Source organism: Humulus lupulus, chromosome 6 (genome assembly GCF_963169125.1).
Source record: "Humulus lupulus chromosome 6, drHumLupu1.1, whole genome shotgun sequence".
Taxonomy (NCBI): domain Eukaryota; kingdom Viridiplantae; phylum Streptophyta; class Magnoliopsida; order Rosales; family Cannabaceae; genus Humulus; species Humulus lupulus.
In genome coordinates, this window is record NC_084798.1 from 76,589,798 (window position 1) to 76,603,760 (window position 13,963).

At 35.0% G+C, this 13,963-nt stretch overlaps 1 non-coding gene and 2 pseudogenes across 1 annotated transcript; all 3 read left to right on the plus strand.

The window, feature by feature from the left end:
• The first annotated feature begins 4,537 nt into the window (after window positions 1-4,537).
• On the plus strand, window positions 4,538-6,139 carry LOC133785232 (probable galacturonosyltransferase 6; annotated as a pseudogene).
• Window positions 6,140-9,470: 3,331 nt separating this feature from the next.
• LOC133787799 (small nucleolar RNA Z266) lies at window positions 9,471-9,575 on the plus strand. Its single transcript, XR_009872796.1, has one exon. It is a non-coding gene; the product is annotated as a small nucleolar RNA Z266 (small nucleolar RNA).
• Window positions 9,576-9,787: 212 nt separating this feature from the next.
• On the plus strand, window positions 9,788-9,884 carry LOC133787800 (small nucleolar RNA Z266; annotated as a pseudogene).
• Window positions 9,885-13,963: the final 4,079 nt, after the last annotated feature.

Below are 13,963 nucleotides of genomic sequence, written 5' to 3' on the forward strand. Positions count from 1 at the left end.
ATTATAATTTTCAAAATTATAATAAATTAAATATTTAATTTCAATATTATTATTTAATTTAAATTAGTTTTAATTAATTTAATATCTTTATTTGAGTGGGAGATAATAATCTGATAAGTTCAAATTAGATTTGAATTTAAAATATTGATATTTATTCAAATAATTAATTATATTCGAGATGTGAAATACATTTTGACTATCTGCTAAAGCTGGTGGTAGGGCTAATCTATATGCAATTGCTCCCACTTTGTCCAATATCTCAAAAAGACCTATAAACCTGGGACTAAGCTTGCCTTTCTTTCCGAACCGCTTCACACCTTTCATAGGAGATATTCATAAGAAAACTTGATCTCCGACTTTGAATTCCACATCACGCCACTTGGCATCCGCATAACTTTTCTAACGGCTTTGAGCAGCGAGCATACGCTTTCTAATCAACGCTACTACATCCTGAGCTCCTCTAACAGCTTTAGGTCCAAGTAGTTTCCTTTCTCCTACCTCGTCCTAATGCAACGACGATCGACTCTTCTTCCATAAAGTAGCTTGTAGGGTGCCATCCTGATTGCTGACTGGTAGCTATTGTTGTTGGAGAATTCTATCAGCGACAAATACTTACTCCAAGATCTCGATGTAAACACCGATCCTCTATCGAATACTATTGTCTTAGAGATTCTATGCAGTCTTACTATTTCTTGGACTTAAACGTCTACGTATTGATCTGCTGTGTACGAAGTCTTAACAGACAAGAAATGAACTGACTTGGTTAATCTATCTATTACTATCCAAGCTGAATCATGCTGCTTACTTGTTCATGGAAAACCTGCACGAAATCTATGGCTATATCATCCCATTTCCATTTTGGAATGCTAAGTGGTTGCAATAAGCTTGTAGGCCACTAATGTTTTGTTTTCACTTGCTGGCATACCAAGCATTTAGACAAATACTCCGTTATATCTTTCTTCATTCCTAGCCACCAATATAACACTTTAAGGTCGTGAGTCATCTTGGTCGACCCTGGGTGAACTAAGTATGGTGTATGGTGCACTTCTTCTAAAATCATCATCTTAATCCCTTGATCGTTTGGCACACATACCCGATCCTTATATCTTAATAACCCTTGACTGGATATTGAGAAATTCGTGGCCCTCCCTTTTCTAACTGCATCCATATGTGTTACTAACATGTCATCACACAATTGCCCATTCCGTATATCTTCTATCAGGCTTGACTGGATGGACCAGTTCGTCAGGTTACCGATGACTACTTCTATTCCAGCATTGATCAGCTCCTGGTGTAGCGACTTTTCTATTCCAGCTAATGATTCTAGACTTCCGTAATTCTTCCTAGTTAGCGTATCAACAAATACGTTTGTCGTTAGGCTTAGGCTATCACCTTATCATTCTGCATCAGCACACAACCCAATCCTTGCTTCGACGCATCACAATAGACTACAAACTTATCGTTGGGTGTCGATACACAAAATACTGGTGCTGAGCATAACTTATCCTTAAGTGACTGGAAACTCTCTTCACACTTATCCGTCCAAGTTGAACCTTTGCTGCTTCCGGGTCAGGTTGGTAAGCGGAGTCGCTATCTTAGAAAAACCCTCTACAAACCTCTGATAATAACCTGTTAATCCCAGAAAAATTCTTACCTCAGACGCGTTCTTTGGTCTTGGCCAATCCTTTACAACCTCTACCTTAGATGGGTCTACTGCAACTCCTTCCTTGGATACTATGGCCCGAAGAACGTTACTTGCGAAAGCCAAAATTCGTACTTCTTGAACTTAGCGTAAAGTCGATGCCCCTTTAGCCACAACAAGATCTACCTTAAATGTTTCTCATGCTCGACTTTATCCTTTGAGTGCACCAAGATATCATCAATGAATACTACGAATAATTTATCCAAGTAGTCCTTAAAGACCCTATTCATTAAATTCATAAACATTGCTGGAGCATTGGTAAGACCAAAAGACATAACTAGAAACTCATAATGTCCATAATGAGTTCTAAAAGACGTCTTGGGAATATCCTCTTCCCGTACCTTGAGCTGATGATACCCGGACCGTAGATCAATCTTTGAAAACACGACCGCTCCTCAGAGTTGATCAAACAAGTAGTCAATCCGGGGTAGCAGGTACTTATTCTTAATTGTCACCTTATTCAGCTCGCGATAATCTATACACATATGCATACTTCCATCCTTCTTCTTCACAAATAGAACCGGTGCTCCCCATATTGAATGGCTTGGTGCTCGGTACTGGTTCGATGGTGAAGTCTATCTCCCATGTCGGCGGCAATCTTGGTAGTTGCCAGGAAATACCTCTGGGAATTCCTTTACAATGTGGAAGTCTCCAACTTTTAGTGGTGTTTCCTTTACCACATTCGTAACATTGGCTAAGAATGCGTGACATCCTTTTTTTATCATCCTCTAAGCTTTGAGATATGAAATAAGTGGCGTATGTAGTCCTAAATGTTTTCCCATATAGCATTGTTTCTGACCGTCAGGAGTCTCGAACATCACTTGCTTACGTCTGCTATCGATGGTTGCGCCATGCCTTGCTAGCTCGTCCATGCCTAATATCATGTTGAAGTCTTTGATCTCTCATTCTATTAGGTCATCTTCTAGTTCTACGTCTTCAATTTTGATCGGTACGCCTCGTACTATCCGTGATGATAGGACTATTTTACCCGAAGGCAACTATGTCACAAACCTAGTTCTACAAGGTTTGTCTAATTTCTCTATCATTCCTAACGAGATATACGAGTATGTTGCTCCCAAATCAAGCGATACTAGAACATATACTATCGAGGATAGGAATCTGACCTGTAACTGCTTGTTACTAGCATGGGCTCCTCCCTGGGTCAAGGCAAAGACTTTGGTCTGGAACCATTGCATTGTCCATTTTCTCCTCTTGCTTGAGCTGGGGACACTGCCTCCTTCGGTGACCTTCCTGACCACAGTTGAAGCATCCCTTGATGTTTGTATGACATTCCCCAAGATGCTTCTTTTGGCACTTAGAGCATTGCGAGTATTGTACATAACCCGACTTATTGCCTTCGTTGGTTATTCGTACTCTTTTATCACCATTGGCCTGCTTATCATCAGGATGCCTTCTTTTTTGACCATTACTCTTACTATTGCTATGCTGACGGCTGTTGTTGTGGTTGTTCCGACCATTCTGAGGTTGACCCTGCTGTTTAGGCTCATGCTTACTAGCCTTCTCCTTACTAACATTCGCCTGAAGCATTTCTACTTCTATTTCCATTTCTTAAACATCGGCATAGGTAGTATTTCCCAGGTTTGCTAGCTTAACCCCTAATTCAATCTTTGGTCTAAGTCCTCTAACGAACTTGGTCAGCCTCATAAAGTCAGTTGGAACCAACTCTGGTGCAAACTTGGCTAATCTGTTGAACTGCCGAGCATATTCTACTACCGTTAAGTTTCCCTACTTCAAACTAGCGAACTCCTCGACCCTTGTAGTGATGACTGTCGAGTTGTAATACTTCTTGTGGAACTACTGCACAAATCTTGTCCATATCATGGTGGCGACATCGTTAGCTTACTGAACTAAGTCCCACCATATTCTAGCATCCTTCTTAAGTAGAGACGAAACGCAGGATATGCGGTCCGTGTTGCCAAGATTCATATGTGCTAGGATCGGCTCTACATTTATGAGCCATTCTTCTGCCTCAAAGGGGTCTGTTGTCCCTTCAAATTTTGGAGCGTGTTGCTTATGAAATCGCTCGTAGATTGGCTCCATGTGCTGAGCTGGGTATGGCGCATGGTTCGCCATTGGCCATCCCCCATAAGGACCTACTTGATGGGGTACTTGAGCCATTTGCTGAGGCTGTGGTTGCTGCTGAGGTGGAGGCTGAGTCTGTTGTCATTGTTGAGGTAGTAATTCCTCCACTTTTTGTTGTAGCCAGACAATTTCTGCGGTGATGTCCATCGGTGGTGGCGGCATTGTCGCACTTTGATTAGTAGCAGTAGCGGTAGCACACGCTTTTCTTCTGCGAACTAGAGGGGTTTCATTGCTCTCAGGAGCGGTGTTGGAGGCATTAGCGTTGTTGCGAGCAGATCTTCTAAACGACGTCTTTACCAAAAGTTCTAATAGTCGAGAACATGTTAGAACTTACCCTAATAGGCTCTAAGGCAAAACTTACACTACACCAAAAAGGGCATAGGATAACACTAAAATCTAACAGAATTAAAAAAGTATTATGTTTGGTAAAAAGACCACCATAAAAGCGGGTGACTCAAAATTTTGGGCACCAACATTAATTTGTCACGTTTCTCTCCCAGTTTCTCTCTTATCTATTTTAAACTTTTTATATTAAAAATATTAATAAAGTAAAAATCCCTAAATCTCTTTTTCTTCCTATACGTGCCTCTCTCCTCTCAGCCGCCCCCTTCATCTTTCTCTCTATTTCTCTCAAATCATCTACTCTCAAGCTCCATGTCTCCCCTATCTTCCTCTCTCACTTCCATGGGAGACCACGACTACACTCATGGCGGCGTGCGGTGGCTCACAACGATGATGTGCGGTGGTTTCCATGGAAGCCGAAGAAGATTGACAGATGGAGCTAGCTCAGTGGTTAGTGCTCTGCCCACTGTTCTTGAGAATCCAAGCCCACCCAAATCATCCTTCAATGAGGTACGAGATGATTTTGTTTTTAGAAAAAACAATTGGGTTTTTATTCAATTTGGATGATGGTTTCTGGGAAATTTCTGAAATGGGTTTGATGGATTTCAACAGTTGATTGAATCATTAATACTAGTGGTTTCTCTAACCACTCCCATTCGGACAGCGCTAACTAAGCAGAGGAGATGAGCCAGAGTTCAGAGCAACGTCTCCTAATGTGACTCACTCACTCTCTCTCTTCTGATCTCCTCTTTCCCAAGTTATCCGGTAAGCCATGAATTTTGGATAATTATACATATATATATATATGTGTGTGTGTGTGAAGAGAATGTGTTCACTAATTTGAGCAATTCATTCTCTATTTCTGCTCAAAATGTTTGCCGAATTGTGATGATTCAATTTTGTCAGATCGTAGCTAAGACCTCTGCTACTACTACTATGGTTGTTCCTATGGAAGAAGCCATTGCGGTACTATCTACATTCTCACTTGAGGTATTTCCTATGAACACACTTTTTTTCATTTCTATTCTTGTGGAAAATGATCAATTTTTTTTTTTATATATGTATGTATGTATGTACGGGACATAATTTTGTGCCAATCTCTTTCCATGATTATCACTCCTCCGTTGGTTGGTGCCAGAGAAGAAAAATATATTCATTTCACCATTTTAGCATCTAGGTTACAGTATTGCTTATCGGTATAAAATGACATTGCCTGCAGGGGAAATTTAACTCTCAGTTGCGTGAAATAACTGAAGAAAGGACGAAAGAGATGAGAGACTTGCTACATAATAAGGAAGCTCACCATGATCACAACGTGAACACCCAGTTAAAGAAAGTTACGGATGAGAAGATAAAAGAGATGAAAGATCAACTAATAAGAGCTAAAACATACTTAAATTTTGCACCGCCAGGTAGTAATTCTCATTTAGTAAAGGAGTTGAGACTACGAATTAAAGAGGTGGAACGAGCACTTGGTGAGCGTACAAAGGATTCAGAGTTGTCCAGGAGGTATATAATTTTGTTTTATTTTTTAATTGTTTTCTGTAATAGTGAGTTCCAGAGATTCTTTTCAATCTAAAACCCGTTATATTGCAGTGCTTTGCAGAAACTAAGACACATGGAAACTTCATTGTATAAAGCTAGTGCGGTGTACCCTGATTGCTCTGCCATGGATGCTAAGCTCTGTGCTATGGCTCACACAACCGAAGAGCAAGTTTGATCACAAAAGAAGCAAGCAGCATATCTTGTCCATATTGCTACACGAACTACCTCGAAAGGGCTCCATTGTCTTGCTATGCACCTTACTACCGAATGCTTTGCTTTGGAGCCAGAAGAGAGGCAGCTTCCCAAGCAACAAAAGCTAAATTTTTTGCATGATCAGAACCTTCATCATTATGTTGTCTTCTCTGATAATATTCTGGCATGTGCAGTGGTTGTTAGCTCCACTGTTTCTGCAGCGACGGTATTTTGAATTCCTACTATTCTTCTATGTTTCCTTTCCCAATAATGCATATTTTAAGCAATGGTAAAAAAATGTTGCGGCGGCTTCTTGGCTTTTATTTCATTCTACACTTATAACTACTGATTCTGGATTCCATGATATTGTTGGTATGAAATAGATATATCAGACCTTGATCGTTGTTTCTTGTCATAAAATTGTGCAGGAACCAAAGAAAATTGTTTTCCATGTGGTGACTGATTCACTCAATTTCCCTGAAATCTCAATGTGGTTCATATTGAACCCTCCAGGCAAAGCCACAATCTAAATCCAGAGCATAGACAATTTTGGGTGGTTGTTCACCAAGTATAATAATCCAATATTGAAGCAAGAGTCCAGTGATTCCAGATTTACTTTTCAACTTAACCACCTTCGTTTCTATCTTCCCGAGATCTTCCCTGCCCTGAATAAGGTAGTACTCTTTAACCATGATGTGGTGGTGCTAAGAGACCTAACTGGGTTGTGGCATCTTGACATGTAGGGACAATGATGATTCATAGCAGAAAATTTTTACAGCTTATTTTTCTTGCCTTAGGAACTTCACTTGTTCACTTTATTTTTTTTATTATAATGATTCTTCATGTTACTTTGTATTTTATATCTTTATTTATCAGATAATGTTTGATAAAAGGTCTCACTATTAATCAATACCTCATTTCCACCATAAAACAGATATTAATACTTCCATTCTTACTCATTCTATGGCTCTATTTCCTAATATGCTGCTTGTGTCTCTCAACACCAATATTTCTCATCCACGGATTGTAGAAAAAATGACTCTAAGAAATTTCATTCACTATATATATATGTATATGCATATATATGTTCATGTTTATGTGTGCTTGTAATTTCTAATTTTATTAGGTTTCTGCTTGTGTAGCACCTCATTACACTGAAACTTTGCTTGATGGGACTAAGTTCAATTCCAGCCATTATAGAGGATTCCTTTCAAGTTTAAGCTTGGCCAAGGTATTAATTATCAACTAGTGTTTGTGGTATTGTATTTTGTTTTTCTTTTAACTTATAAGTATAAAATTGTATTATGTAAACTACTTTATATAATACCGAAAAAGTATTATTATAAAGTATACTATACTTTATAAAGACAGGTTAAACATTCAAGTATTCCATGCCAATCTGATTCGTTTTGTTTATGAATGTCCTAAAATTTTGCCTAAAATATAGCTGCTTATTTGAATATTTGTGGAAAGGGATAATGCTGCTTATTTGATACAATGAAAGACCACATTCTGAATCTCTTTGTAAGCTCTTAACAAGCTTTTCTTAAGCTATTTTTGCAGCTGATGTTATAGATTAAGGTTCACTAATTGATTATCATATCTTGTATCAAGAAATACTGCAATAAACTTAAATTCTACCATTATGTAGTTATGTGTAATAAGGATTTAAGTTTGATTTCTCTAGTTTGTTAAGTTTTACCATTAGTTATGTGTAATATGGTTCAAATGGGCAGGTTTAATTGATGTATATCTTTTGCTCTTTTCAATCAACTTACTATCAAATTATGCTCTGTTTTATAGAGTGATTGTAGAAAGACTATATTTTTTGTTACTTTTAAAAGTTGTTATATTAATGAATAATTATTAACTTATTATACTCTGCATATGGCTTTATTTATAGAGTGATAGTAAAAAGACTATCATTTTTTTTACTTTCGTTCATATATTTTTTCTTTGTTTTAAATAAGACTACATGCTAACATTTTCTTGTGCAACAGTGACAGCTTATATGGTCTTCACCATTATCAGAAAAATTAAGTTGCCTATTTTATATGGTCTCTTTTGTTATTTTTGTTCCCTCTTGAGAAAATTTGTTCTTTCTTAATTAATTGCTTTTACAGTATACCATAACACAAAAAGTGACCCAATATATATAATTAAAGGATGTTAACGTGATGCCAATTTATTGTACTTAAATTCTGGATATAATTTTTATGTAATAATAAAGAAGAAGAAAAAACACATTCACACACACACATCACCAGTTTGTTAAGCTTTTCTTAAGATTTTTGGTCTTATTGTGAGAATAATATATATTTTTGTATGTAATTATTTTTTTTATACATATATAGAAGAGCTCAACCAATTTGATACACCAGTTTGTTCATTTTCTCTTACATCTAGATTCTAATTAGTGTAGAGCTCAAAAAATGTGGTAGTGGCGATTGTGTATTGGAGAATGGCGTAGTTGATTTGACGAGTCAGGTACACCTGATGGAGAAGGAAGATGCGGAGAGGTCCGAGAGGTCCAAGAGGGAGAAGAAGGAGTTCGAGGAGAGGGAGAAGGCCTAGCTCAAGGCCAAGGAGATGAAAAGGAAGAAGAAGAATAGGAACAACGAAATAAGGCACTGGACGAAGAGTCTCGGAAACAGCAGGTACTTTCTTCTTTTCTTTACTTTCTTGGAGTACTTTGGTTTTAACGGTTGTTTAGTTGCTAGAAAAGAATGAAAATCTAACCAAATTAATATAATTATGTGTTTTCACTGTTTACAATTCTATGTTTTCACTATTTCTCTTACTCTCTGATTGTTCACTGTTTCACTGTTTACAATTTTGGAGATGTGTTATTAAATATTAGACTGGAAAGAAAAGTCAACAAGCACAAGTATTGTTAAAAAATTGAAGAAAAAAAAGATGTTGCTGAAATACCAACATGTTCTTGAGATAATGATATAATAGCTTGAAACATTATGGAGTAGATGGTTATTTGAACTATAAGTTATTGTCATTTTTTAATGCCTTTGGATTTTTTTTAATTGTTTGTAGTAATATCCCAATTAAAAAAATACCTTTAGGCATAAATCATGCTTCCTATCGTTCAATTGTTATGAATATACTATGTGAAAAATTATTGAAGACTAATCAAAAGATTGTATCAAGTTTTTTGGTCAATTAAAGTAGCTATATATATATATATTTACTGCAAGTCAGGTTTTAATTGTTTTTGCATCAACCACTAATAATGTATGTACTTAGCATTCTTAGTATTTTTTAATATTGTTTGAAGACTTCTTCTCCTTAGTATTTTGTGATTGTGTATTACTGTTGATTGTGTCATAATATATATATATTTATATGTGGTTTATGCTTTCTTGGTTGCTAATAATTAAATGATTATTTTTTGTATGTCGCAGTAATACACTAGCTTATTTTCTAGTGTGTCCTTTCTAAGTTTTGGCTAATGGGATTTTAGGTCTTTATAGTTGCTCTGGTGGAATGCCTTTTATTTTGAAATGCTAACATTTTCCTACCTATATTTTAGATTTTTTCAAGTGATTTATTAATTTCGATTTGCTGTGTTTGGAATTGGCAAGAATGATGATTCAATTAGATGTGTGAAAAGGAGAACAAAAACTCCTTTCATGAACTCAAAACATTTGAGGCATTTGAATTGTCTGACTTGTTTACAGCAACACCTATATTAAGTTTCTGGTCTTAGTTGGTCACAAACACTTCCCTGGCATAGCATGTATGTGTTTGTTTTTTTTTTTTTGAATTCTTTCCATTTTATTTATGTTACTTCTGGACATATCTCTTGTTACTCTGGTCCAATAGCTTTTTTGCTATTATATATATGTTTTGGAATGGTTTGTTTGTATTGGTTTTGGTAATTTTGTAATGGATTGGGCAAGAATGATGAATCAATTAGATGCGTGAAAGGATTACTCTTTATTGAACTCAACTTTGAGGCATTTGAATTGTCCGACACATGCCTGTCACAACCATCCTCACCATATAAATGTCTATACATTAGAGCTATAGGGAGTATCTCAAGCATCTTTAGCATAATCTTGAGATCAAGTTGTTATATCAACTTGGATAGAAATGGTCTTACTCTTAATTACTATTAAGCCAAAATATTGAAGAAAAAAACTGTAACAAATTTTATTGACTTAATGGATAATTTGTTTATACTTTTAGTTTTATTATTTCATTTTGAAAACTCTAGCTAGCAGTTTAGTCTGCCAATTTATTTATCCTTAATGGAGTACTGATTTTTTTAATGTATCAGTCATTTTTTCTCTTTAAAAGTTGTGTACCACATTGTGTCATTTTTTATAATGATATACATTAATAGTTCATATGATCTTGACTAATTATCTTATCTTACAACATTATTATTACAGGGGTTGACGAAGATTCCAGGTTTACGTTTAGGTAAAGCCAAGATCAACTTATATAAGATCTGGAGATGTTGCTTGAGGCATATTTTATGCAGCTGGATGGAACACGAAACAAGATATTGTCTGTGAGTGCTATTTCTGATCCTAGCAATTTAAACATGATATTTCTGCCAAGTTTTATTTAAAGTACACGGAAGTGTAACAGTAAGTTTCATGTAAGCTGTAATTCTGCAAGCATTTAGCATTTTGTGCTTTATTTTACATGAAATTTTGATTGTTTGTCTACTTTTGGGATGACATGACTATGAGAATTTTAAATTTGTGGGAAGTACAAGTTTTAGCTAACTAAACCCTTAGGTGAATCAACAAATTTGAGGTTTTGATTCTCATTTTAGTTGTTTTGTAACTTTTTTCTGAACTCAAGGGGTTGTCAAATTTAAATTTATATTTGTTTCTTCTCTTTTGGACTAAGTGGAAGATTTGCATTCACCATATAAGTCTCTGCCCCCAAGGTTTTAAAGAAAGCCAACAATTTCAAATGGCATGTTGTCAAGTTCTGTTAACAATTTTGTAGAAATCTGTTGTATGGATGATAACTGAGTTTTGATTCTCATTTTAGCTGCTTGGCTCGTAAGTTAACTTTGTTACAATCTCTTATTGTGTTTATATAATCTGTAATACCCACTTAAATTCATAAATCTCTCTAGCAGAAAGTATCTGTATACCATTGCATATTTCTCTAGCGCTGGATGGAAGATAAGATATTAGACTTAAATGTGCTTAGACTCCGTGTTTTAAGAAAACCTTCGCAAAGCAAGTGATTTTTTTGTATTGGACCCTTTCTTCATTTGACTGGTGTTGCTATTTCTTTGTCCTGTTTTGATTTCTAATGCACTTGTCACCTATGCGATATCACCACACTTGCACAGAAGAATTGGACTCCACTCATGGGATCCACCTATTTCATTGTCCTCTTTGTTTTTATTTATTTTTGGAATGATTTATTAGTATTTAGTTGAGTTTGATTAATGCCTTATGTACAATCATTGATAGGAAATGTGCATGTTTGCTATTGTTTTCAAAATTGTGTACCTATTATGGCTCAGTCTACCTATTATGTACTCTCATACTTATTTTTGGTAAAAGAATAGTTGCGGACATTGTTTTTTATTGGCAATTAACAAGTAGCAATGCTTTTAAGTATTTTCCAATATCTTTGAGGGGATTGGCCAATGTTTATTTTTAGGTTACCTTCTTACTCTATATCATATCAAGTGTATGGTTGCTTAGTGCTTTTTTCTAATACTAAGAGTCTAAGACCTCTACTTTTTGTCTTCAATACACTCTTGCAATAGATATTTGGAGCATAGGATGTATTTGCTGAAATGCTTCTAGGAAAACCACTGTTTCATTGGGAAAATGTGATACACCAATTGGATCTCATGACTGATTTGCTTGGCACACCATCCTCCCCAGCCGAATCCACTGGAATTGGTTACATTGGAGCCCTAGAAGCTCTCAAGATATTTATTATATTCTTAGTTTTGTAAATTGTTACAAGCTCCATTGATAAGATCTAGATAATATATTGTGTGCTTGTTTTTGATTATTTGTATTTCTAAACACTGCCGACCTAGTGTTTTTCACACTCAAATTTTTCTATAAATGTTTACATTATTAAGTCTTCCAGAGTATCCAATGGAGTTCTATTCCAAGATAAGAACTCATATGGTTCTTTCCTATCATTATCTTCTAGTAGTTTTATACTAACATATGCTCTCCCGTGTCATGTTGGATTTGTTGCTGTGTTTCAAATGAGGCATAGAGGCCAGGTTGGAGGGGGCAGAAGTCAGTTACAGCATATAGTGAATGTAATTGCTCTAAATATGGTATGTCCTCACTTTTGGATGAGCAAATTTTAAATCTCTGTTTACTGTCAAAACTTGAAAGCTGAGAGCCTGCTCTGCCATATTGAATCTTCTCCATTGATCTGACCTGAATCTGAATGATTCATTTAACATAATTTGTCTATATATTATTTGTTTCTCACTTTTTCTCCAGCTTGCTTAATGACCATAAGAATATACTTCACAGGTTATTGGCTGAGAGGGAGCTTTTAGAGTTTCATTTGGGGTCTGAGACTGTAATGCCTGTACAGTACAAAGTCACCATTAGTAAGTATAGCACATACTTTAATCATAGCACTAGGCCTTATATATATATATAATTTAGTTAAATCAGTTAGTTTAGTTAAGTTATTGAGAGTAATTTTGAGCTTAGTACTGGACCTTATATGCCTAAATTAGTTGAAACAGATAGTTTATTTAAGTATAGAACTGTATCTTACTTTTCTTGATTCTTCTTTGTGGCATGTATATATTGGTGCCACTTGTATTTTTTATTCATTCAATTCAATACAATTTCATTTTCTTTCATAATATTGTATCAGAGAATTAAACTATTCTAGCCTTAGGACTGTGGAACTTATTCGCCTCTTATCATCCCTATCTGAAGGAACTTGGCCAGCAGAATGTGTGTAAGTTTCTTTATTTCTTTGCATTGGGTTGAGGATTCTACAGTAATTTCTGTACATTTGTAAACACTACACTGTACTATATCAGCGTAATTGACTGCGAATATGTATCACTGTTTTGTAATTACTTGTTAGTGCCCAAATAACTTAAGGTCTAGAGTTTAGTACCTGTTTGAACTCCATATTCTATTACACCTCTCCTTTAAATGAGATATGAGATTCGATGGATCTACCTTAGAAATAATAGTATCATTCTAAATGCTTTTGTAACTCAAATCTCCCAAACTTTTAACATGTTGTCTCAGTAATTAAGCACCTGAACCAGAGATGTCTTTAGGGTGAAATTGAGGCCCCTTTAACCTGAAAATGTTAATGTTTGTTTACTGTAATATGTATCTATTCATTGTGTGATAGCAGTATTTTGAATTTTTAAGTATGTTCACCTGGTATTGCTTGCTTAGATCTTATATTGTACACAGTTTTATTATTTAATTTTTTTAAGCATATACCTTACCTTTTATCTGCTATTTCAGGAGAAAAATGTCTCTTTCTCCATCAATTGGAGGAGAAAAGTATACTTAATTTTCAAGGCTTTGTGTTGGGCAGCTGTAGAATATTTTGTGCTGAAAGTAGTAATTTTTCAATATGTTGAATATTTAAGACTACTTGAATACTTAAAGAACATTTTATTGTTGATAACAGTGTTGAATGTTTAAACTAATTTGTGGATTGTTAATACAATGTTGAATGTTTTTACTTTTTGTTATTTGAAAACCAAGTTCATTTGATGATGCTAGTATATATTAGAAAGCTAATTTTAATTATATAAAAAAATTAAAATATAATAGAATAAATTAGTGTTATATAAATGAATATATAATGAGAATTTAAACTTATCTAAATATTAAAATAATACGAAAATTGTGTTATAATATCTATTAGAATAACACTTTTTATGTAAAGAATTTTGTTATGCAAACTTCATTATATATCACAAATAATGTGTTATACTAAAGTGTAGTATAACACAAATTTATAAGTATTGAAATGTGTTATATAATCGATTATAAATAATATAATTAAACACATATCTATTTATTAAAATAACACAGAAAGTGTGTTATCGTTGACATTATAATA